General features: G+C 41.2%; 1 long non-coding RNA gene across 7 annotated transcripts; it reads left to right on the top strand.

Moving 5' to 3' along the window:
• On the top strand, positions 1 to 23721 carry LOC129642124 (uncharacterized). 7 transcript variants are annotated; one of them, XR_008709545.1, is made up of 5 exons: positions 1 to 100; positions 1007 to 1112; positions 2401 to 2520; positions 18108 to 18225; positions 18907 to 21170. It is a non-coding gene; the product is annotated as an uncharacterized LOC129642124 (long non-coding RNA). The 7 variants fall into 7 exon arrangements; XR_008709550.1 differs by lacking the exons at positions 1007 to 1112; positions 2401 to 2520 and adding an exon at positions 22809 to 23721 and having other exon boundaries at positions 18907 to 19146; XR_008709546.1 differs by lacking the exon at positions 1007 to 1112.
• Positions 23722 to 24121: the final 400 nt, after the last annotated feature.

Raw genomic sequence — 24121 nt, 5'->3', positions numbered from 1 at the left:
CTTTAGGCCCACCCTGTACTTTGGGAATCAGAATCTTTAGGGAGGAGGCCCGGAAATCCATACTTTAAAACCAGCACCCCCAAGTAGGTCTCAAGATCAGGTAAGTTTGAGAAAACTGCCTTATTATATATATTTTTTTAATTTAAAAATATTTTTATTAACATACATGTATTTGGTTGCTTCAAATCTAGAACACTTAGAATTAGCATAAACATAGTAAACTACTTTTCAGTGATAAACTTTTGAAATGGGGGAATAGATACTGAACTGGTTCATATTAACCTCACCATTCAATCTATATCTGTATCTTGTCCAGTGAAAACTCATTTTCATATTAAAAAATAATCGGGCAAATGAACATTAAACTGCCCTTCCTTTTTGTCTCCTCTTGTTCTACTGTCTTAAACATTAGATGAGAGGATCTGGTTTAAAACATGTGTTGGCAAATTACATTGGTAAGTTTTCCAAGTAAAGCAAAAAATAAATAAATGCACATATTTATTAAGCAGACATCTCATACTGCTGTTAAGGAAGCCTAGTAAAACCTTTGGTGAAGTCCTTTTTTTGTGTGTGTGAATCAGTTTATTTCATCTTGATCTAATGCTAATTCAATGCATTTTTTTAAAGCCTCTTGCACTAAATGATTATTGCAAAAATAAATTGATGTGAATTGTCAGAAACTTATTTTGTAAGTGTCTAGTTCTATCCCAGAGTGAACAAATCTCTTTAGTTCTCTGAACTGAATTCAGATTAACAAGGAATAGAGCTGTACCATTTGATTACATTAAGGAAATTGTCATGTCAGTGTAATAGGATTTTTTCTCTTTCTGCTTGGTGATCTTTCAGTGTTGACTGTGTGTCTTCATGAATATGTATAGAAATTGTAAGGAGTGTGGTTCCACATGTTGATTAAAATATTAACCAAGGGATTTAAAGTCACTTAGTACTCCTTTACACAAGGATTTATTCCAATGCAAATAGAATGTCATATCTCATTGATTTGCAGAATAGTCTACCTGTATCTAATTTGTAAGAGAATCCATACAGCATCTGAGACAATCCATCCACACCCAACCCCAACCCCAAAATCCAGTATCCTGGATCTCTTGCAGGTATGAACCTTGGGATGTGAACTCATAGAAAAATCCCGTAAGCTCTCCTTTATGTATTTATTTGCTTGTCCTGGAAAATGAACAATGCCAACTTGGACATTTTGTGGCTATCATGGATTGTAGTTCTATTACGCATTGGAAATGTAAACACTTATGTGGGCAGGACTGCAGTGTTTGGCCACGCAAACAATCGGCTGCTTTGTCCAGGGGTGCCTTTCATGTGGACGACACTGCCACCACTCCCCTGGGAGCACAGTAAAGCGGCTCTTCTATTATAGCAGGTGCCCTTGATGTGTGACTTTCTTGATTGTCTAGTACTTATGGACATTTGGTATGTTCTCAGCATTGAGTGCCTTCCATTAGCATATATCCTGTATAAAACAGGATTCCCTAGTGGCTCAGATGGTAGAGAGTCTGCTTGCAATGCGGGAGACCCGGGTTTGATCCCCAGATCAGGAAGATCCCCTGGAGGAGGAAATGGCAATCCACTCCAGTATTCTTGCCTGGAGAATTCCATGGACAGAGGAGCCTGGCGGGCTACAGTCCATGGGGTCGCATGGACTGTATAAAATAATTAAAATAATAATTCACTTTGTATGAAATAGTTAAAAACATCTCTACTTCTTGCTTTTCCCCCTTCTACTGTTTCTTTTCCTTCATTCTGTGTGGTGTCTCTAATGACATACTACAATTTCCAGGTTAGTTTGAACAGTACTCCAAATATATTATGTTGCCAAACCAGTTTTCATACTTTCTTTTTCATAATCTATGCTTTAATCCTAGATATGGGAAATTCTTTTTCATATTCACAGATTTACTAAAATTTTGCTTTTTCCATAATAATTTTTTTTCCACTCTGTGGAAGGAATATGACTGTTTTATCTTCACTGTTCATGTCTAACAAAGAGCTTATTTTGTGTTTATAGTTTGTAGTTTTGGCAGCATTTCCCTCCTCACTCTCTATGGTTCTTTTAAAATTGGCCAATGCTTAAATCAGTTATAGTAAATTCAAAGAGATCAGGGACTGATTTTAATTGTTTTTCCTTTGACAGTGAATTCAATGGCCCTGAGTGCTTAATAGATATACTACTTAGTGACCATTCATTTGTTCGTTCATCAAGTACCTATCTGCCAGTTACTTTACTAGGTGCTAAAGATAAAAGGAATAAGAAAAAATTTCTTCAACCTGGGATATGTGAAGTAGAAAGAAAACTCAGGCTACTTAAACTGTGTCATTTCTCGGATCCAAGGTCCCTATTCAGCCTGTCTACCTCTGTCAATTTTTCAGAGTCATCCTTTGTTTCATTTATCATGTCCAGTCTTTTAACCTGTACTTATTGAGAGAAACAGAAAGAAGTCCTACTCATCTCTCTGGAAGTGGAAGTCCCTTGTGGTCTTCGATATGGAGGTAATGTTCATCTCACAAAAGGAATTGTGGATTCCTATCCATTTTTTCTTCTCTGGAAGGCTTTGTTTCAGATGACTGTGGTTTCCTTAAATATTTGCTGGAACTTACCAGTGAAGCCATTGGATCTGAGGTTGGCTGGTTGGTTGGTTTTGATAAGAAGGTATTTAAGAATATATGCATTTATAAAAACAGTTATATTCTATTTTATTCTATCTTAATGCCAATTTTGGAGAGTTTTATTTTTCTAGGATTTATCCGCTTAATCCATATTTTCAAATTTGTGAACATAAGTTAGTTCAAAATAAACTCTAATTATCGTTTTCAGTATAAAATATTTCCCAGATTTTAGTTATAAACTGTTCAAAGGATAGTAGAAACCAATATCCTTTCAGTAAACTCCATTCCCCTCTAAGTTAGCCAAAGGAGGATTTTCTTGCTTATAAACAAACTATCCTAACTAATGCACATACTATGCAGAAAATGGAAAGATGTCTATTTAATGGCAGCAATTTTTTAAAAACCAAACTTCCACTAGAAATGTTTCCCCTCTCTTTCCCAAGTTGTACCTGAAGCCTGAATTAAGAGGTCTGAGTCAGACCTGTTTCTTGTCAACATACCTCTAACCAGGTATGCTCCCTGTAGTGGCTGAGAACGTGTTGATACAACTCACAGAATGTTTTCACTGAAATGGAATACAAATGACCTAGCTTTGGGGAGTTACTACAGCCCAGCCCCGGAGAGAGGAGAGAGAAAAAGAGACAGGGAGGGAGGCAGGGAAGAATGCCGCTTTTTTGATCTACTTGAGATTCAGAATTCTCTTCTAGTTTGAAATTTTTTCTAATGTATTTGGCATCAGAGTAGCATTAAATTGTATGATTTCTACAACTTTTGCATATATTCTTGGAAGATGAGGTTCATTTGCATTTTGCAGTTTTTAATAATTCACTTTGCTAAAAAGCTTTGTAGAAAAAGTTGTATGCTTGGTTTTGGCTCCCTCTGGTGGCCAGTAATATGTACTTTAAGTTTTATGCAGAGAACAAAACTGAGACACCACTATTGAAACAGATTTGGGGTTTCCCCCTCCCCGCAAAGTTTATTGCAATTTCTCCATTTAATGTTTCCAAATTTATGACAGCCTTTCAGTTTGGTAAACACATTTTTATTCTGGTGTTTACTTTTGCTTCAAAGTTATAACTGAAAACAAAGGCTGTGCTGTGCTAAGTCGTTTCAGTCGTGTCCGACTCTTTGCAACCCCTTGGACTCTAGCCCGCCAGGCTCCTCTGTCCATGAGATTCTCCAAGCAAGAATACTGGAGTGGATTACCATGCCCTCCCTCCAGGGGATCTTCCTGACCCAGGGATTGAATCCACATCTCTTACATCTCTTGCATTGGCAGGTGTGTTGTTTATCACAAGCGCCATCTGGGCAGCCTGAAAACAAAGGCTACATTTAGCAAAAATATCAAGTTTAGAAAATATTTCAAATAAAATGTGTGACTCCATATATGTCTCTTTCTCAAGCGGTCTGTGGTGAAGGTACCAGTTATGCAGACTGATGCTGTTGCCTGTTCCCATGGCAATACCTCCTTTGGCCCAACAAGCTCCTTAGTCATTCACATGGCAACCATGTAAGCTTTAGCTATCTAAACTCACCACCTCTTCATCATCTAAGCAATGTTTCATCTTTCTTAGAAAGGATAGAGGTCTCCCAACACAGATATCTTTGACAATCCTGATTATCTTCCGTGTCTCAAATCTTCATAAAAATCTCTATTTTCTTCTTGCCCCCACTTCTCTATGTTCTCTCCTACCAAAGTCCAGTCACTTGGAATGACCTCTGGATCCAGTTTCCCCTGATTCATCTGGAGCCCCAGTGTATTAATCTTTGTGATTTCTCTTTCTTTTCTGTATCTCTGCACGCTTAGTCTTTGTTGGCTTTTCATGATCAGCATTTAGACGTGCGTACGTCAGCTATGGTTTTCAATTGCAAACAGTTCTGGCTAATTTAGGCCAGAAAAGGGCCCACCACATGTGAGGTAATGAACTGAACAAGAGCCTGCCTTGGAAAGAGCAGGTGCTCTGTGGAGCTGGGGAGCAGTGCACAGAGGACAGTGTCCTCGGGACAAACTGTTAGGAGCTCACTGAGCTGGGAGAGACAGCTGAGTTGTCAGGAGTCAGAGCAGCCGATTCAGGAGCCAAAAAGCAAAGAGTTAAGTCATTATCACTTACTGTGATGGTAAAATGGTGGTGGTGGTTGTTTAGTCGCTAAGTTGTGTCCGACTCTTGAACCCCATGGACTGTAGCCCGCCAGGCTACTCTGTCCATGGGATTTTCCAGGCAAGAATACTGGAGAAGGTTGCCATTTCTTTCTCCAGTGGATCTTCCTGACCCAGGAATTGAACTCAGGTCTCCTGCATTATTGCAGGCAGATTCTTTACCAACTGAGCTACAAGGGAATATGCAAGGGGTATGTTCCCTTGTACGGTCATATGCAAGGGGCTAAAACCAAAGAAAGCACCAGCCTCCTGCCACCCCATTCTCTTTTCCCCACTGTGGAGGATTAGGTGGATCTGGGCAGTCTTGGGGGGCATTTTACTGTCCACAAATCCTGAACAAGAGGCTCCTACAGCTTTATGGACCCTGGGTTGGGTAGGGGATAGTGGGTGAGGATTAGGAGTGGACGAATACTGGGTATTGAGCCAGAGTGGGGAAATCTATCTTCAGGATTCCCTCCTCCTCCCAGTAAAGAGAGTTTGGCAGAGGTCTGCTCAAGGCCTCAGATAAAGAGACTAAGGATTGAAGGCCCTGGGGCTAGGAATGCAAATGTGCAAAGCACAAGGTCTGAGAGGCCCTGACTCCAAAACCCAATTCTCCAAGCCAGGCTTCAATAGTATGTGAACCATGAACTTCCAGATGTTCAAGTTGAATTTAGAAAAGGCAGAGGAACAAAACTGCCAACATCCATTGGATCATCGATAAAGCAAGACAGTTCCAGAAAAACATCTACTTCTGCTTTATTGACTATGCCCAAACCTTTGACTGTGTGGATCACAACAAACTATGGAAAATTCTTAAAGAGATGGGAATACCAGACCACCTGATTTGCCTCCTGAGAAATCTGTATGCAGGTCCAGAAACAACAGTTAGAACTGGACATGGAACAACAGACTGGTTCCACATCGGGAAAGGAGTATGAACAAGGCTGCATATTGTCACCCTGCTTATTTAACTTATATGCAGAGTACATCATGTGAAATGCCAGGGTGGATGAAGCACAAGCTGGAATCAAGATTGCTGGGAGAAATATCAATAACCTCAGATATGCAGATGACACCACTCTTACGGCAGAAAGTAAAGAAGAACTCAACAGTCTTTTGATGAAAGTGAAAGAGGATAGTGAAAAAGTTGGCTTAAAACTCAACATTCAGAAAATTGAGATTATAGCATCTGGTCTTATTACTTCCTGGCAAATAGATGGGGAAAAAATGGAAACAGTGAGAGACTTTATTTTCTTGGACTCCAAAATCACTGCAGGTGGTGACTGTAGCCATGAAATTAAAAGATGTTTGCTCCTTGGAAGGAAAGTTATGACCAACCTAGACAGCATATTCAAAAGCAGAGACATTACTTTGTCAACAAAGGTCCATCTAGTCAAGGCTATGGTTTTCCAGTAGTCATGTATGGATGTGAGAGTTGGACTATAAAGAAAGCTGAGCACCGAAGAATTGATGCCTTTGAACTTTGGTGTTGGAGAAGACTCTTGAGAGTCTCTTGGACTGCAAGAAGATCAAACTAGTCCATCCTAAAGAAAATCAGTCCTGAATATTCATTGGAAGAACTGATGCTGAAGCTGAAACTCCAGTACTTTGGCCACCTGATACGAAGAACTGACTCATTGGAAAAGACCCTGATGCTGGGAAAGATGGTAGGCAGGAGGAGAAGGGAACCACAGAGGATGAGATGGTTGGATGGCATCACCGACTCAATGGACATGAATTTGAGTAAGCTCGGGGAGTTGGTGATGGACAGGGAAGCCTGGCGTGCTGCAGTCCATGGGGTCACAAAGAGTTGGACACAACTGAACGACTGAACTGAACTGAACTGACTGTGTACCCAGGCCAGGAGGGCAGGGAGGGCGGCCTTCCCCGTGAGGCACCCAGGGAGAGCTCTTGTAATTACTCATGGTCAGGCCTGAAAAGTCACATGTAGGTTTTTTTTTCAAACAGGAGCTGGACTCCTCATCATTGTTGGGGAGAATCAACTCTAAGTATTTTTGTTTTTTGGTCCTGGTGTCAGTTAGTCCCTGGGGTCAGAACCTACCCAGTACAGCAGTCCCATCAAACAGCATAGAGTGGGAGAAGGGGATTAGCTCAGATAAAATCAGGGGCTGTTGCAAAAAAAGGTGAAAGAGAAGCGAGGCAGGTTAACTCAGTGTCATCACACTACCCATGTTCAAGTCTCTCCCTTCTTAGAAAAACCAAAGCAAAACTTGTTATAGAAAAATCTCTGATCCTGTCTATTGACCCCTCCCCTTTTCCCCAAAACTGAGCTTCTAGAAATAATATTCAGGAGGAGGAGCCAAGATGGCGGAGGAGTAGGACGGGGAGAACACTTTCTCCCCCACAAATTCATCAAAAGAGCATTTAAACGTCGAGTAAATTCCACAAAACAACTTCTGAATGCCGGCAGAGGACATCAGGCACCCAGAAAAGCAGCCCAACTCTTCGAAAGGAGATTTTTAATTTTAGCCTTTTGATATATGTTATCAATTTTGTACCTATAGTTTTTTTCATAATTGCTGTGACTTTTTTTTCCTCTGTTTCTTTCTCTTCTTCTTTTATATAACATCGTATATCTGCAATTCCAAACTCTACTCAAGATTTTTAATTTATGCTTTTTGGTATTTGATATCAATTTTGTACCTGTATTTTCTTTATAATTTTTGCGACATTGTTTTTGTTGGTTTGTTTGTTTTCTCTCTTTATTTTTCTTCTTCTTCTTTTTTTTTTTTAACGTTGTATTGTTGAAATTCCAAACTCTACTCTAGATTTTTAATTTTTGCTGTTTGGTATTAGTTATCAATTTTGTACCTGTAGTTTCTTTATTACTTTCACGACCTTGTTTGTTTTTCTTTGTTCGTTTTTTCTCTCTTTCTTTTCCTTCTCCTTTTCATTAACATCGCTTTTTTGAAATTCCAAACTCTACTCTAGATTTCTAATTTTTGTTTTTATGTATTTGTTAGAAATAATATTCAACACTCACGGTGTCCATTTCCCAGTCACTTATTTACTCATTTCTCAACTCACTATCTGAAATCAGTTCTGCCTTCCCCCTAGTCAACCAAAATCCCCAAGGACAGCACTGTGGTTAAAGTCCATGGACCTTTGAAGTGAAGTGAAGCCGATCAGTCATGTCCGACTCTGTGACCCCACAGACAGTAGCCTGCACCAGGCTCCTCTGTCCATGGGATATTCTAGGCAAGAGTACTGGAGTAGGTTGCCATTTCCTTCTCCAGGGAATCTTCCCGACCCAGGGATCGAACCTAGGTCTCCTGCATTGTAGACAGACGCTTTACTGTTTGAGCCACCAGGACCTTTAAATCTTTTATTCTGGTATTTGACTCTACTGGCTCTGTTCTGCCTTTGAACCACCTCTACCTTTGTTTATTTCCCTTCCTTCCTCTCGATGGTTATTTCCTAGTCTCTTTTGTGGTCTTTTTGTTATTCTTTCATCACAGCGTTTCTGTCTTCAGCCCACTTGCATACTCCTTGTTAGATTCAGTCATTCTCCATCTCTCAGCAGGACCAAGGTTAGGAGTCCTAGGTCTTGAATTAGCACGTGGGATCCAAGTCCTGGCTCGACCCACAGCTTACTGAATCACGGTGGGAAAACCACTCAGACTCTCATTGTGAGTTTCCTTATCTGAGAGTGGACCTGCCAACAGGGTTGTTGTGGGATTTAATCAAACAATGCTCGCAAGGCATTCAAAACAATGCTGGGCACACAGTAAGTGTAGCTTGATAAATGGTGGCTATCATTGTGTATTCAGAACATCCACCCTGCCCCATGCTCACATCAATCATGGTACTTCTTTCTTTGTATTGTCTTTTTTTAGACCTCACATTCATTACATCAGTTTGTAACTTCCTTATCAGGAGGACAGTGTTTTTTTTTTAGTTATTTATTTATTTTATTTTTGGTATGTGGGACCTCATTTCCCCAGCCAGGGATCATACCTGTGCCCACTGCACTGGAAACAAAGAGTCACAACCACTGGACCACTAGGGAAGTCAGTTCAGTTCAGTTTAGTCACTCAGTTGTGTCCAACTCTTTGTGACCCAATGAACTGCAGCACGCCAGGCTTCTCTGTCCATCACCAACTCTTGGAGCTTGCTCAAACTCTTGTCCATTGAGTCCGTGATGCCATCCAACCATCTCATCCTCTGTCGTCCCCTTTTCCTCCTACTTTCAATCTTTCCCAGCATCACGGTCTTTTCCAGTGAGTTGTTCTTTGCATCAGGTGGCCAAAGTGTTGGAGTTTCAGCTTCAGCACCTATTCTTCCAATGAATATTCAGGACTGATTTTCTTTAGGATTGACTTTTAGGTTTGATCTCCTTGTAGTCCAAGGGACTCTCAAGAGTCTTCTCCAACACCACCATTCAAAAGCGTCAATTCTTTGGTGCTCAGCTTTCTTTACAGTCCAACTCTCACATCCATACAGGACTACTGGAAAAGCCATAGCTTTGACTAGACAGGCCTTTATTGGCAAAGTGATGTCTCTACTTTTGAATATGCTGTCTAGGTTGGGCATAGCTTTTCTTCCAAGACACAAGCGTCTTTTAATTTCATGGCTGCAGTCACCATCTGCAGTGATTTTGGAGCCCAAGAAAATAAGTGTCTCACTGTTTCCATTATTTCCCCATCTATTTGCCATGAAGTGATGGGACCAGATGCCATGATCTTCGTTTTTTGAACGTTGAGTTTTAAGCCAGCTTTTTCAGTCTCCTCTTTCACTTTCATCAAGAGCCTCTTTAGTTCTTCTTTGCTTTCTGCCATGAGGGTGGTATCATCTGCATATCTGAGGTTATTGATATTTCTCCCGGCAATCTTGATTCCAGCTTGAGCTTCATCAAGGCCATCATTTTACATGATGTAATCTGCATAGGGAAGTTGGGACTGTGCTTTTTGGACACCAGAGCCTTAGCACAGAGCTTAGCACAAAGAAGATGCTGCATAAATGCACGTTGGATGAAGGTGATAGACACCATGGATTATGTATTAAGGGGAATATGAAAGTAAAGTTGGCATGGTTAGGAAAGGTCCTCTGGATTTCCTAGAGAGTAACATAAATTCTTTTCATTAAAATGCTTGGCTATCATTTAATTTTTTCAGTCCCACCTGACAAATATCCCAAACCCTTGTTCAAATAAAATTCAAGAATCTATCAGACAAAAACTTTTCCTTTCCTTTGTCTTCCCATCACCATAATCACTACTACCACCATCTTCACCATCAGTATTGTCTTCAAGTGCCTGATGCAACCACTGAATAATAATCTTGAAAATTTGTTCAATAAGAATCTCTGCTGCAATTGGGTTCCCCGGGAAGTAGAATTTGAGCTTCAGTTGGTATGTAGGAAGTTGGTTAAGAAAGGCTATTGAGTTCAGCACCTGGAAAGGGGTGGGAAGAAAGCAGGACTAGCTGGAGGGAGAGGGAGGACCGTGATGCAGGCAGACCAAGCACCCAGCGGGCCCCAGGAAGCTCTGGAGCGGAAATGGTGCTCTGACCTTGTCCCCGTTTGACCTCAGGGAGACACAGAGGTGTCCCGGAGCAGGAGAGGAGACATTGCAGATGTGCAGTCATTGAGAAGACTTTGGTTTGAAATGGGCCATGGTAGGAGCATTTACCTAATAGAAATTGGAGACAGGCTGCCCTGAGGAATGGATGTGACCTTAAGCTGAATGGGGCTCTTTAGGAGAGGAGATCTCTGGAGAAGGCTGACAGCTTAGAGCAATAGCAACCTTCCCAGCAGCTATCCCAGGAAGGGGATACAGCCCACCTTCCTGGGGAAGGAAATGGGTTACACAGCACATCACCCCCAACAATCCCGGTGCTCTAGTGATGCTGCTCTGAGAAAGCACAAGGAGATGATGATGTTTCTAAGTTTTATATGTGTCATTTTGACAGCAGTGTTTCCTTTATAATTCAAAAAGTTGCAAATAGTTAATAGGTTTTTTAAAAATAATTTTTTCCTAAAAGAGTTTTAGAAAACAGAAAAATTGCAAGGACATTACAAAGAGTTCCCATGTACCTAACACCCAACTTCCCCAGTTATTAACATCTTAGGTTAATATAGCATATTTATTACAGTTAATGAGGCAATACTGATACATTACTATTAACTAAAATCCATACTTTATTCAGATTGCAAAGGAGAAACTACTTAATTCTAGATATAGAACTGAGAATGGACACGTGTGTGGTTGGACCAATGAGGAAACTGGGCGAAGAGTCAGACAAACCCCTTACTGTTACATGTGACTCTAAGCAGGCAGGTTGGGCCCTCTCTGGCTATGTGGCTGGTTAGAAGCTCTGCTTTGTCTTTAATAATACTATGCTGACTGTTCTGGGGGATAGCAACTATGCCGCCTGGTCAGTTTACTAATCTAAACAGTATAGAGAAAGCTTTTAAAATCTTGTGTAAAAAGCAGGTAGTTATACTGAAGAGATGTACAATTGCATTCTTTTCAATTCAAGTAGTATTCATCATTTATTTTGGACCTTTCCTTGAACACAAAATCTTAAGTAAATTTTGATAATAATTAATAAATTAATACTACTTACAAATTACCGTGAGAATGGTGTTAATACTTGGGTCACTCAAAGAACTTTTATTTATATGTGACCTCTTTTAGTAATATATTAAAAAATAATCTGAATGCACAACAAATTCACTTTGTTTTCATTATATTTTGAAGAACAACTTTCTTATTTTTATATTGATTAGAAATTCAAGCAGTATGGAGTACAAAGTAGAAGGTAAAAAATTATAGAAACTCTTACCAACCAGAAATAATACTGTAAACATTAGCTGAACCAAATTCCAGTAACCTCTAGATGGATATTTTTCTAGATCTCAATCTATATGCAGTGTTTGAAAGCTATATATGGCTGTACAGAATCTTTATCAAAGTGGATAAGGAAGGAAAAGAAATGGAAGAAATTGCTCTTTTTAAAAAGTTGTTTCTTTAACAAAGCTATGTGTATTCCTAAAATATTCTTCTCAGGAAGAGGTCACAAACTCAAGTGGCTTTAGAAGCAGTGGTAATATGACTTGTGAAGCAAGCAATGGATATTAAATTGCTAGTATTGTTTTAAAAATAAAAATCTCTCTGATTACATTGCCTATGTCATCACTGAGTAGGTCAAAGAAAATGAGGGAGCAAAATATTTTCATAGTCCATTAGCCATATTCAGATGACAGCTCTCTAGGTTGTTACCCTTGCAAAAATTAAAAAAAGATTAAGAAGTTACAGTTAATTTATTTTTTAAGTGATATAGTTCACTTAAGATAGAATTGATTGATACCATGCCATGAAAGATTAAGAAATCTATACTCCTAAAATTTTATTTCACTTATCATGTGCATTACATAAATTAGTTCTCTTAGCTATATATTAATTTTACATTTTCAAACATTAAAATATTTAGATTTAATTTTGTAAACATAATTCCCATTTTAACCCTTATTTCTAAATGGATTTAATGTTCACTACATGTTGTCGCATATTCATTCCTGTGTTCTTTATTTTGTTAATCGTTAGGTTGGCTTGTTTTTAACTATCTGCTTTTCCAAAAGAACTCTGAGAATTACAAATACAATCATATCTGAGAATATCTGACTTTTGCTTTAATAATTGAATAGCATCATGGCTGAACATAATACACCTTTATCAAGACTTGATAGACATTGCTGTGGAGCAGTCTGAGACTTGTTGATTTCTTTTCTCTTGTGATTTACTTTTCTCACCTAGATTACTGAAGAATGTCTCCTTTATACTCCGAGTGTGATAATTTCACCAGAATTCCCGCCCCCCCCAGTATCATCATTCTATAGCAGGTTCTTCCTGATAAAAATTTTACTCTTTTTCAAAGTAAAGAGTCAGTTTCCCCCACATGATAGGGAAATTGTCTTCTAGTGTATATCTGTTGTGACCATTTTACAGAAGAGAGATAGACTCTTCAACCCAGTTTTCATTTGCTGTTGAGACTGATGGTATCATACACACACTCTAAAAAGACATGAAAAAGTTTGTTACTCACATCATGTGGCTTTTTGGGGTGAGCGGGACAGGCTCCCAACAGGTCCAGCAATGTCTGGAGGGAGCAGGGAAGGTGGCTGGCTTGGAGTTTTATTGTGTTTGGGATGGGGGTGCAGGAGGACAGTTCTCCCACACGGTTGGGGTCTTGCGTGGTTTGAATGTCCTGCCAGAGCCAAAGGAGGGAGTGATGGGCCATCTTCATCAGTTTGCCCAGATGTGGGTCAGAAGGGAAGAGGGCTTGAAAGCTGTCAGCAGTCACATAAAAAAAGGAGTCAGACTTGTCAGACTCCTTATTACAGTGATTGAATGTATCTTTGTGTCTGTTTTTGTTCGTTGTTGCTTTTCAGTTGCTAAGTCGTGTCCAGCTCTTTGCAACCCCGTGAACTGAAACGCACCAGGCTTTCCTGTCCCCCACAATCTCCCAGAGCTTGCTCAAATTCATGTCCATTGAGTGGGTGATGCCATCCTACCATCGTCTCCTCTGTCGCCCCCTGCTATTGTCCTCAGTCTTGCTTTAGGGACGCAGTTATTTTCAGGTTGACTTTTCTTTGCTCTCAGCATCTACTTTGTGTTTGTCTTTCTCCTTTGCATTTGCTATGGTTAGCCCTTCCTTTCTGTCAATAATTCAATTTGCAATTGTGCCTACTCTGTTTCTTTCAGCTTCTTATTTATGTATTAGGAAATGATGCACTTTTAGTCCTCAATTTCTTTCTTTGCTTTTGCAATGTATTTTACATCTAACTGTGCTGTTTCATCAAGTTTGTCTTTTAGCTCTTGTTCCACTGAATTTATTTTCGTAGTAAGTTCTATCTTGAGCAATTACATGGCAGATGGCATTTTCTTCTATTCCGTTATATCTTATTCTAGACTGAACTTTTCATCTGTTTCTTGTATGCCATATATTTCTGTTTTTTCTGCCTTATTGTTCTACTTTCCCCTCCCCCAGGGGCACCAGAAGACTAGTTCCTGGATGTTCCTCCATCCCCCATAGCATCCTGCGTCTGTCTTCACAGATACATATTCTCTAAGGATGTCCCATGATTCTCTTTGGCTGGCAATTTACACAGCTCCCCAACTTCTCTTCCTCCCCAAATTGGGGGTTATTAGGAGGATTCTCCTGGCTTGTAGATGTCTTCTTTCCCTAGCACTGTTTCAGCAGTTTGGGGATCACCTCTAGGATGCATGTTAGGCAATACAGACGCCCTTTCTTGTCTTGGCAGACGCTTCTTTCAAGTATGTTATTAAATGCTGCCTGATGTTTCCCTGTTTGCTTGCTGTTGATGGGTGGATTTTTTTTCCTGTTGCCTAATTGTGGTGGTTACTGTTTTTATTTCCTTTACTAGTCACTGAGTAAAGGGGAGTCTGCAGTTGTGCCTCGGTGGATGTGTCTATATGGGAAGCACCATCTAATTCTTTTCAAACTGTGCTCACTGGTGAAAATTACTGAAGAAACCACTCAATGTTTCACACATCCTATGTGTAAATATCAATCCTGTGAATGGCACAGGTCTCTGAGAGGTTGAGAGAAGAAATTAGGTGCAAATGAAAATGGAGGGGTGATAATTTCAGATGATTTTCAACTTTAAGCTTGAGAACAGATTAGGAAGGGGAACTGTTCGTATATCACAAAGTATATTTTTATTACTTTTTAAAAAAAGTTTCCTTCCCATTCCCTTCCCCAGTCTCCAGTTAAGGGTGGGTGAAAATAAATACTGTTTGTGTGAACAAATGTGGCCTGCACCCTGGATACTATTACTTCTTTTTAAAAAATTGTAATTAATGGGGAGGGAGGAGGGTTCAGGATGCAGAACACATGTATACCTGTGGCGGATTCATTTTGATATTTGGCAAAACTAATACAATTATGTAAAGTTTAAAAATAAAATAAAATTTAAAAAAAAAAGAGCTAATGCAAAGGTAAATGAAAAAAAAATTGTAATTAAATTGATTTCTTTATGGCTGCAGTAGGTCCTTGTTGCTGCGTGTGGGCTTTCCCTAGTGGCAATGAGTGGGGGCTACTCTTCATTGCAGTGCGCAGCCTTCTCCTTGCGGTGGTTTCTCTTGTTGCAGAGCATGGGCTGTAGGTTCACTGGCTCAGTAGTTGTGGCGTGTGGCCTCAGCAGTTGTGGTATACGGGCTTAGTTGCTCTGCAGGAAGTGAAATCTTCCCAGACCAGGAATCAAACCCCATCCCCTGAATTGGTGGGGATGTGCTATCCACTGTACCACCAAGGAAGTCTGATACTATTCCTTCTTTTCTCTTTTTCCCCTAAGCTTCTTGCTTCCTTCTACACCACAGCCTGGTATGCAAATACTCAGGCAATAGTTTACATTTATGCTTTATTGATTCCTAACTTATCTTACATTAAATAGGAACAGTCACATAACCAACTCATAAATTGGAATATGGGACTTTAAAACTTCATTCCCCTGAGAAGCTGGGGAGAAAATGTGGAAACATTACATGTTTACCATCTAGAAGGCTGTTTGTCCCTTATACCCCAACTAATTCACTTACACTTATGAGGCAAGTGCTGAAAACAGAGCTAAAAATAGGGCTAGAAAGTGGCACTGAGGCTGGTGTGGGAATGGGGAGGTGGCAGGAAGGAGGAAAACTGGGCCAGTGGCTGCTGCAAGTGCCTGTTCCAAGCAGCTGAATGTGGCTTTTGTATTTGCTCGTCACCTGGGGATGGGGCATGGGTGGCAGGCAGTTCTTGTCCTCTTCATTGATGCGACTCTAAACAACCTTTGATGGTTACCTGAGAAACTCAAGGTGAGTTGTAGGATTACAGGCTTTTACATAGTTAAGGACCTGGGCCAGATCCTTAGCTAAGCCATTGCCAGAATAATCTGAGGTTGTAACAAAATGTCTGTACCCCTCAGTTTGATAATATAGATCAAGAGCTTGCTTAAAAGGTCATTTCAGCTAGACTGGACTCCTTGGGCTCAGATGCTGTTCTAACGGTTGAGTAGGTGTTACCCTTCCTCCAAAGATAATTGTTCACATTTCTGGCTGGAATGGTTTTGGGCTGGATTCCTTGATGTACTCAGGGTTTACATAAGTTGGAGAAGACTTCTGGGGAAAAAAGGCGCATATTTTGGCTCTGCTTCATTGAGTGAGAAGATATAGGTCATGCCTAGTGGGCAGACTGAGGTTACATTGCAGGACACTGCCATGGGCCGTTGAGAAGGAAATCATCAAAAAGGAGGGGCTCCAGGGTCTTCCCTGGCTGTCCAGTGGTTAAGACTTTGCACTTCCAGTGCAGTGGATGAGGATTCCATCCCTGGTTATGGAACTAAGATCCCACACATTGTGCAGCACAGCCAAAAAAAGGGGGAGGGCTCCAAATGGGACAAAGGTCATACCTAGTTCTCAGAACACAGGGCAGTGGTGTAACCAACCTCACTCCAACCTATGTTCTGATATTTTGGTAAAACAGCTAGGCGTACATGAATTGAAAAAGCTGCATCAATTAAGAGCTGAAGCACTCAGGGCCCAAGCCAATTCTTGTGTTGAGAGTCCACTCGGGGAGTAAAACTGTCTTCCAGCTATATACCTCCACAGATACATTCAGCCCACTGTGTCCCAGGCTTCAGGCTGTTGCTGACTTTCTCAATAATGTGACCCATGGGAATACTGAATTATTCCTGTGATCTTAAAGCCCCTGCCACTTGCTTCCAGCCTTGGTAGGGCAGGGGCTGGGGAGATCTTCAAGGTGAGTGTGGGCAGGGATTGGGCCGTGGGCCCTAGGACAGTTCCTACCCAACTTGTGGAAGCTCTGGATTTTCCAGTGACTGTCTAGAGGCTCCAGGTGACATACCTCAGGAGTTCAAGGGTGGCGTGAGCCATTGGACAAATTTGGACCAAAATAAGATGGCAAATTAGAAAGAGTTTGCAGACAAAAATTTCCTCTCCACTGCTATCTTTTGGCTATTGCAAGATACAGTACCTTGAAATAGTTTCTCTCAGAAATAAACTAGGTTTTGAAGCTGTAATAAGCTGGATAACATGGCACCTTGTATTTGCTTCCCTCCTTCCTTCCTCTACCCTTGTTCCTGAAAGTGAAAGTGGCTCAATGGTGTCTGATTCTGCGACTCGATGGACTATACAGTCCATGGAACTCTCCAGGCCAGAGTACTAGAGTGGGTACCTGTTTCCTTCTCCAGGGGATCTTCCCAACCCAGGGATCAAACCCAGGTCTCCCGCATTGCAGGTCTATTCTTTATCAGCTGAGCCACAAGGGAAGTCCAAGAATACTGAAGTGGGTAGCCTATCCCTTTTCCAGGGGATCTTCCCGACCCAGGAATCAAACCTGGGTCTCCTGCACTGCAGGTGGATTCTTTACCAACTGAGCTATGAGGGAAGCCTCTATGACGGAAAGGACACTTGTTCCTACTTCCCTACAATTACAGCCCCTAGGGAAACACTAGCATGTAGCTCAGTCTGTTACATGCTGAGTTATAATACAAAATATAATTTTATGTTTTATAAAACAAATATATAGAATATAAAACAAAATATACTTTGTTCTATAAATATATTTTATTTATATTATAATAATATAAAAACAAAGGTGAATTTGGCAGAAGTTTGCAATAGAATCAAGAGTATGGAAGAAACTTTGGGGCTCTGGGCAGGTTTAGTAGACATAATAGATCAGAGGCAGCAGATCTAGGCTCTGGATCCATTCTAAAGATGGGTTGACAAGTTTGGGGGTTAGGAGTAAAGTGTGATTCACGCTGTGCCTTTGCTACCTTACAAGTACAGGGGGCCATATATAAAGAAAGGGGGCTATTAACTACAACTGGAAAATAAATACAAAAAATAAAGAGGAACTTCTGCTGCTGTTGGCAGCAGTATGGGAACCTGCTGCAGTGGCAGTAATGTACCCGCTGGTGGGGCCACCAGAGGGTGAACACACCTTAGGCGAAAGAGAACCATCTGGCTGACCAACTGGCACAGGAAGCAGCCGCCCAAGACAATATAGCAACCAAACTTCTGGTGACACCTGTGGTGTCTAGCCTACTAACTGCCCAAGCAGTCTGCGTCTATGACAAGGAAGAAACCATCTGGGCACAAACTGAGCAGGGAACAGTGCGGGAGGACGATGGTGGGAACTCTCAGATGGGAGACTCTTCGTCCCCTCTAGGTTGGCATTTCAACTGGTTACAGATTTCCATCAATCCACCCATTTAGGGAAAACAAAGACTTGTGAGATTTTAGCCCTCTATTTTGTCATGCCACATCTAATAGCCTTGTATGCAGATGCTGCCGATGGGTGACCTGGGCCAAGAATAACCCAGCCCCCAAAGAGACAGCGCCAACTGGAATACAGTTAAAGGGGACCGCTCCATTTGAACATCTAGAAGTGGACTTCACTGAGGTAAAGCCATGCTGAGGATACAAATATTTACTGGTGATGATATGTACTTTTACGGGATGGGTAGACGCTTACCCCACCAAGACTGAAAAAGCGAAGGAAGTGGCCCGATTCTTGCTGACAGACATTATTCCTAGGTTTGGGTTCCCTCTGAGTATAGGATCAGATAATGGGCCCGCATTTGTGGCTGACTTACTCCAACTGGTCTGCAAAGCAGTAAATATTAAATGGAAGCTACATACAGCGTATAGGCCACAAAGCTTAGGAATGGTTGAGAGAATGAACTGGACCATCTAGGTGACTTTGGCAAAATAGGTGTAAGAAACTGGCGCCCCCTGGATGGACGTGCTGCCATTGTGTTAATGAGGATCAGAATGACCCCCCGGTCACACGGGTGTTCTCCCTATGAGATAATGTTTGGGAGGCCTCCCCCACTTATTTGGGAAGAAAAGGGAAATTTATTACAAGGAGGAAGGGTGGAGGTGTGGCAGCAACTGGAACAGTTGGGGAAGGTAATCCATGATATCACCCCTTATGTTCAAGAAAGAATTCCCTTTTCTTTAGTTACTATTTCACACCCATACTCATCAGGATATTTAGTATGGGTAAAGGATTGGAAACGGCAGATGTTATCTCCCACCTGGAAAGGGCCATACGCTATTGTACTAACCACTCCCACTGCAGTTAAAGTTGCAGGTAAGTCCATGGATTTACCATACTCAGCTCAAGATAGCAGCGGAGGAAAAAGGACACTGGACCAGTCATACTAACCCAGAGGAACCACTGAAGATCCGACTCATCTTCTGTTGACGACTACAGATCCAGGATGGAACCACTGCAGATGATTCTGCTGTTCCTGATTAGCATGACCACCCTACCGGGACTGCAAACTCAGGATAATGTGTTCCTGTCCTGGGCCCACTCGTATGCGAACTTCCATAACACTTCTAACTGTTGGGTTTGTGGGGCCATGCCTTTGTCAGTGATGGTTGGACTTCCTTGGTGGGAGTCTCCCCTCCGCAGAGGGGACTTTTGCCCCCTCTGTTCCTTTTTGAGACAACAACGAGAAACGTTTCTTTCTTTGGTAACTCATAACCTGTCACTTCTTTCTTGGTGCAAACTGGACTCTAATCTGATTGATCAAAGCCATGGGGTGACATCTGAAGTAAATGCAAGCTTTATAAAGTAACAAAAGCCTATACTTTTCACTTAAAAAAAAAAAAAAGGTAAGAACTCTATGGCCAGTAAAAAGGACCAATCCATCAGGTACTTTGAACAATTTTACCAGATATGGGATGAGTATTTTTGGATGACTCCAGAAAAAGGCCAGACTATTGTCCCTGCCCCTATCTGTTGGGAGCAAAGGGACAGACTATTGGATTTGGTGACTGTCCCATAGGTCCAAAATAATTAAAATATGTGGGATACTTGTTCTCAGCCCATGTGGTCACGAAGAGTCAGACATGACTGAGCGACTAACACACACACACTCCAGAGATTACAGAAATATTTTGGCTGACAGTCTCATTTAGGGGGTGGAATTATTCACTGCATCAAGCCTTTATAGGAAAAAGTAGTGATAAGAAGTGATCACTGCAATCAGTGAATATGAAGAAAAATAATAAGAGGCCTTTCTGCATCCACTGGACACTATTTTGCTAAAACCTTGGAATATGTAAACAAATATTAGAGGTCACCTATTGCCCAGATTTACCAGCTCACTGGCCTGGCTCAGACTGGAGGAACAACCCTGGGATCCGATGGGTGGCCCCTAAAGGCACCTAATGGCTGTGTGGATCGAATTTATGACCTTGGCTTCCAGTTGGTTGGGTCAGCCGCTGCACTTTAGGATTTGCCTTTGCTCATGAACATATTAAGCCATCCTTACAACAAGCCGTGGTAACTTTGCCTTATTTGCATGCATGGTGGGCAAGGTTCATGTTTCAATGGTATGATTACATAGCTGTCTTGTTCGTACCATCTATAAGAACAACAGATATTATGATTAAAGTAGAAGCTCTAACTAACTTTATGAAACACACAAAGGCAATCCAAGGCAAAGGCAATTATGCAAAGGCAATCCAAGCTTTAAATGAAGAACAAATACAAATGAGAAAGGCAGTGATTCAAAATCGGATGGCTTTAGACATACTTACAGCTGCCCAAGGAGGGACTTATGCTATAATTAAAGTTGAATGTTGTGTATATATTCCTGATTTATCTGGCAATGTATCAGCCACTCTAGATGACATGAAAAACCAGGTAAAAGCTATGTCTAATGATAATCCTCCTTTTTGGACATCAGTATTTTCTTGGATCAAAGGTGATTGATGGAAAAATCTTTTTGTAACTATTTTGTTAATCATTATATTAATTTTTGGGCCTTGTATTCTCCAGTGTATAGCTCAATGTGTAACCTCCAGACTGACAGCCCTGCTGCAGTTATGTAGTCTCTGTGTACAACACATACCCAAGACTGATCCCCATCATTAAAGATAAGATGAGCATCAGGAGGGGGGAATGTTAGGGCCAGTGTGGGAGAAGCAAGAGAGACTCCATCTTGAAGCCTGTCATCCATCCTAAAGACAAGATGTGAAATGGGCATGAACTTTGCCCAAGAGTGAGGAAACAGTTGCTAATGAAAACCAGGTCTCCTGGAGACATCCCTCCCTACAGATGACAGACGGACATTGTAGTTGAGCTCAGGCTGCCCCTGTTAGATTAACCAAGGAGACATCCCCCCTTGATGGATAATCATTGTTTCCCCCCTTTAACCTTAACTGTTTGTTCTCCTAGCACCTATTTGTTGTAAAACTCAGTCATATACAACAGAGAGGTTGCTAACATGTAACCTGTCACATAGCAGGGGGTATAAAACTGGGCCTCTCAGAAACATCAGGGTCCTTATTGGGAACTGATTCCCCTTGGACCCTCTGGCATAATAAACTGTACTCCACCGCCTTGAGTGTCCTCCGAGGTGTGTTTTGCAACTTCACATTCCACAACAATCTAGGCTCTGGATCCATTCTAAAGATGGGTTGACAAGTTTGAGGGTTAGGAATAAAGTGTGGTTATGGAATTACGCTCCAAGAGGTACATATCCTGTTCTCTAGCATGTAGCAACAGGAAGACAACTACGAGGGCTTGTCCATGTAGTTTTGGATATGTATGCCTATACTCCAGAGACTGGGGCTTCTCTGGTGGCTCAGATGGTAAAGAATCTGTCTGCAATGTGGGAGAGCTGGATTCAGTCCCTGGGTTGGGAAGATCCCCTGGAGAAGGGAATGGCAATCCACTTCAGTATTCTTGCCTGGAGAATTCCATGGACAGAGGAGCCTGGTGGGTTATAGCCCATGGGGTCACGAAGAGTCAGATATGACCGAACGACTAACACACACACACTCCAGAGATTACAGAAATATTTTGGCTGACAGTCTCATTTAGGGGGTGGAATTATTCACTGCATCAAGCCTTTATAGGAAAAAGTAGTGATAAGAAGTGATCACTGCAATCAGTGAATATGAAGAAAAATAATGAGAGGGCTTTCTGCATCCACTAGACACTATTTTGCTAAAACCTTGGAAGTCTGTACTTTGTTTTATGAGGGAAAGTAGAGTGATTCTTGCACATACAAATCAGGCTGTTTAATTCTCACCACAGCCCAGGGGAGCAAACATTATTCTCACCTCCATTTTGCAGATCAATAAAAGGAAATTGGTGCAGTCAACTGTTTTGTTCCAGGTTACATGAATTCAGTGCCCAGACGATGTTGGATTCATGATCTCCGAAGAAGAATTAGCTTCAGGACCAGGGACCAGGCTTGATCACTCAAGAGCTTTTGTGTAGCTGAGTTTTATTAAAGTATGAAAAGGGAGAAAGCTTCTGACATAGACATCAGAAGGGGGATGGAGAGTGCCCCCCTCCCTAGTCTAAGCAAGGGAGTTATATACTTTTTAAATTGGTTATTACAATAAATCCAAAGGATGTCTCAAGGTTGTAAAGATTTTACTAGACCCACTCCCGTAATTTACATTTTAAGATTACGGGATTAACCAGAAGGTTTTTAGGAAGGAGAAACATGTCCTCAAGCAGGATACATTGTTGTTATATAATCCTTAGTACAGAGTTTAAACAGTTATTTGTTGTGTAAGCATCAGTCCTGGGCTTAAAGAAAAAAACGTTTTATGTAACTAAGACTAAGGAATGTAGAGGGAAAAAAAGATGTTTGTCCTTTTCTCCTCCTTGAGAATTCCAGACCCCTCTCTCCCCTTCTCAGAGACCCCAGACTTATCAGCCTGCCTTCGAATTGACTCTCAAAACCACCCTGATGCTCCTTGGCTGAAAATCCCAGCTATAGTTTTGATGGGAACTGAGGAGGAGATAAACTTCACCTCTTCCTCCTAGAGATTCAAAATAGTTTGCTGTTAGCATCTCTATTTCAGGCAATAAATCAAGACATAAGGGAAATGATTCAAAAGCTGAGGGAACTGGAACTCTATTAAAATGGTGTCAGGTAAGGTAATCTATGTTTGTATCAGAGACCTATAATTTATGTAGATTCACATGTACTTTTTTTTTTTTTTCAGATACTGCATGAATTGGGAAGTGTGTGGAGTGTTGTGGAACCAAATGTATTTGTATGTGTTCAACACGCTGTATAATTGACTCAATTATCCATGTGGGGATTATTCACTTTTAATTTGCAATCTGGCTTCTCCTTTCAGTTAGGATGTTTCAGGGCTGCTCTAGGAATGCCAACTAATTTAAATAATTTAAGTAAAACATAATTAGGTACGGAAATTAAATTCAATCTTTTCTCAGCTCCTGAAGATTCTGCAGCTGAAATGTAACTCTAATTCATCCACTGTCTTTTCATTCTCCAATGCCATTTTGCTACAGTGAATTTTACTGCTTTCCATAGGTTATTGCAATAGTTCCCTATCTGGCATCCCTGCTTACCTCTTCCCTGTCCAACAACCATTCTGCTGACAGTGATCTTCAATAAACAAACAAATGCAGCTCTCATCACAAAACTTGCTTTGCTTGAAAACACTTAAGGCTCCCCATTTCTCATCAGATTGAATATACATGCCACAACCTAATATTTAAGGCTTCTTCACGCTACCTGCCCCAGGAAGCTTTCCTGATCATACCTCGGGGATGTCTTATCACTCTTCCCACCTCTGAATCCTCATAATGCACTTGGTATTTTCCTCTAAGGGAGACTAAGTTATTCCTGAAGTCGTGCTGTCTTTCTACTCTCCCGTGAGTTCTTTTTATCTTATTAAAAATTATTATTTTTTGAAGTTTAGTTGCTTTACAGTGTTACTTTCTGCTGTACAGCAAAGTGAATCAGCTATGTATAGACATGGATCACCTCTTTGCCACCGCAGAGCATCGAGTAGTGTTCCCTGTGCTATACAGCAGGTTCTCACTTGTTATCTACTTTTTTACATAGTAGTGTATACATGTCTACCTCAATCCTCTAATTCATCCCAACCCCCCGCCCCCCTTCCTCTCTTGGTGTCCATACATTTGTTCTCTACAGCTGTCTCTTCATTTCTGCTTTGCAGATAGGTTCATCTGTACCATTTTTCTAGATTCCACATATATGCATCAATATTAATCGAAGTCTTGATAGCTTATGGTGAACAATATCAGATTCATGATCTCCAAAGAAGATTTAGCTTCAGGACCAGGGACCAGGTAAAGAGCTTTTGTGTAGCAGAGTCTTATTAAAGTATGAAAGGGACAGAGAAAGCTCTTGAGTGGCTGAATGCAGTCCCAAAAAGGGGAGACTTGTCAGGGGTTTACACCGACCTGCCAATGCCAAGAGACACCCAACGTCCCTGCGAGGGGAGCAGCCAGAAATGGACGAAGAGTGTGGACCGAACTTTCC

The sequence above is a fragment of the Bubalus kerabau genome, chromosome 1 (genome assembly GCF_029407905.1).
Source record: "Bubalus kerabau isolate K-KA32 ecotype Philippines breed swamp buffalo chromosome 1, PCC_UOA_SB_1v2, whole genome shotgun sequence".
NCBI classification, from domain to species: domain Eukaryota; kingdom Metazoa; phylum Chordata; class Mammalia; order Artiodactyla; family Bovidae; genus Bubalus; species Bubalus kerabau.
Note: the sequence above shows the minus strand (reverse complement) of the source record. Positions and strands in the feature narration are given on the sequence as shown.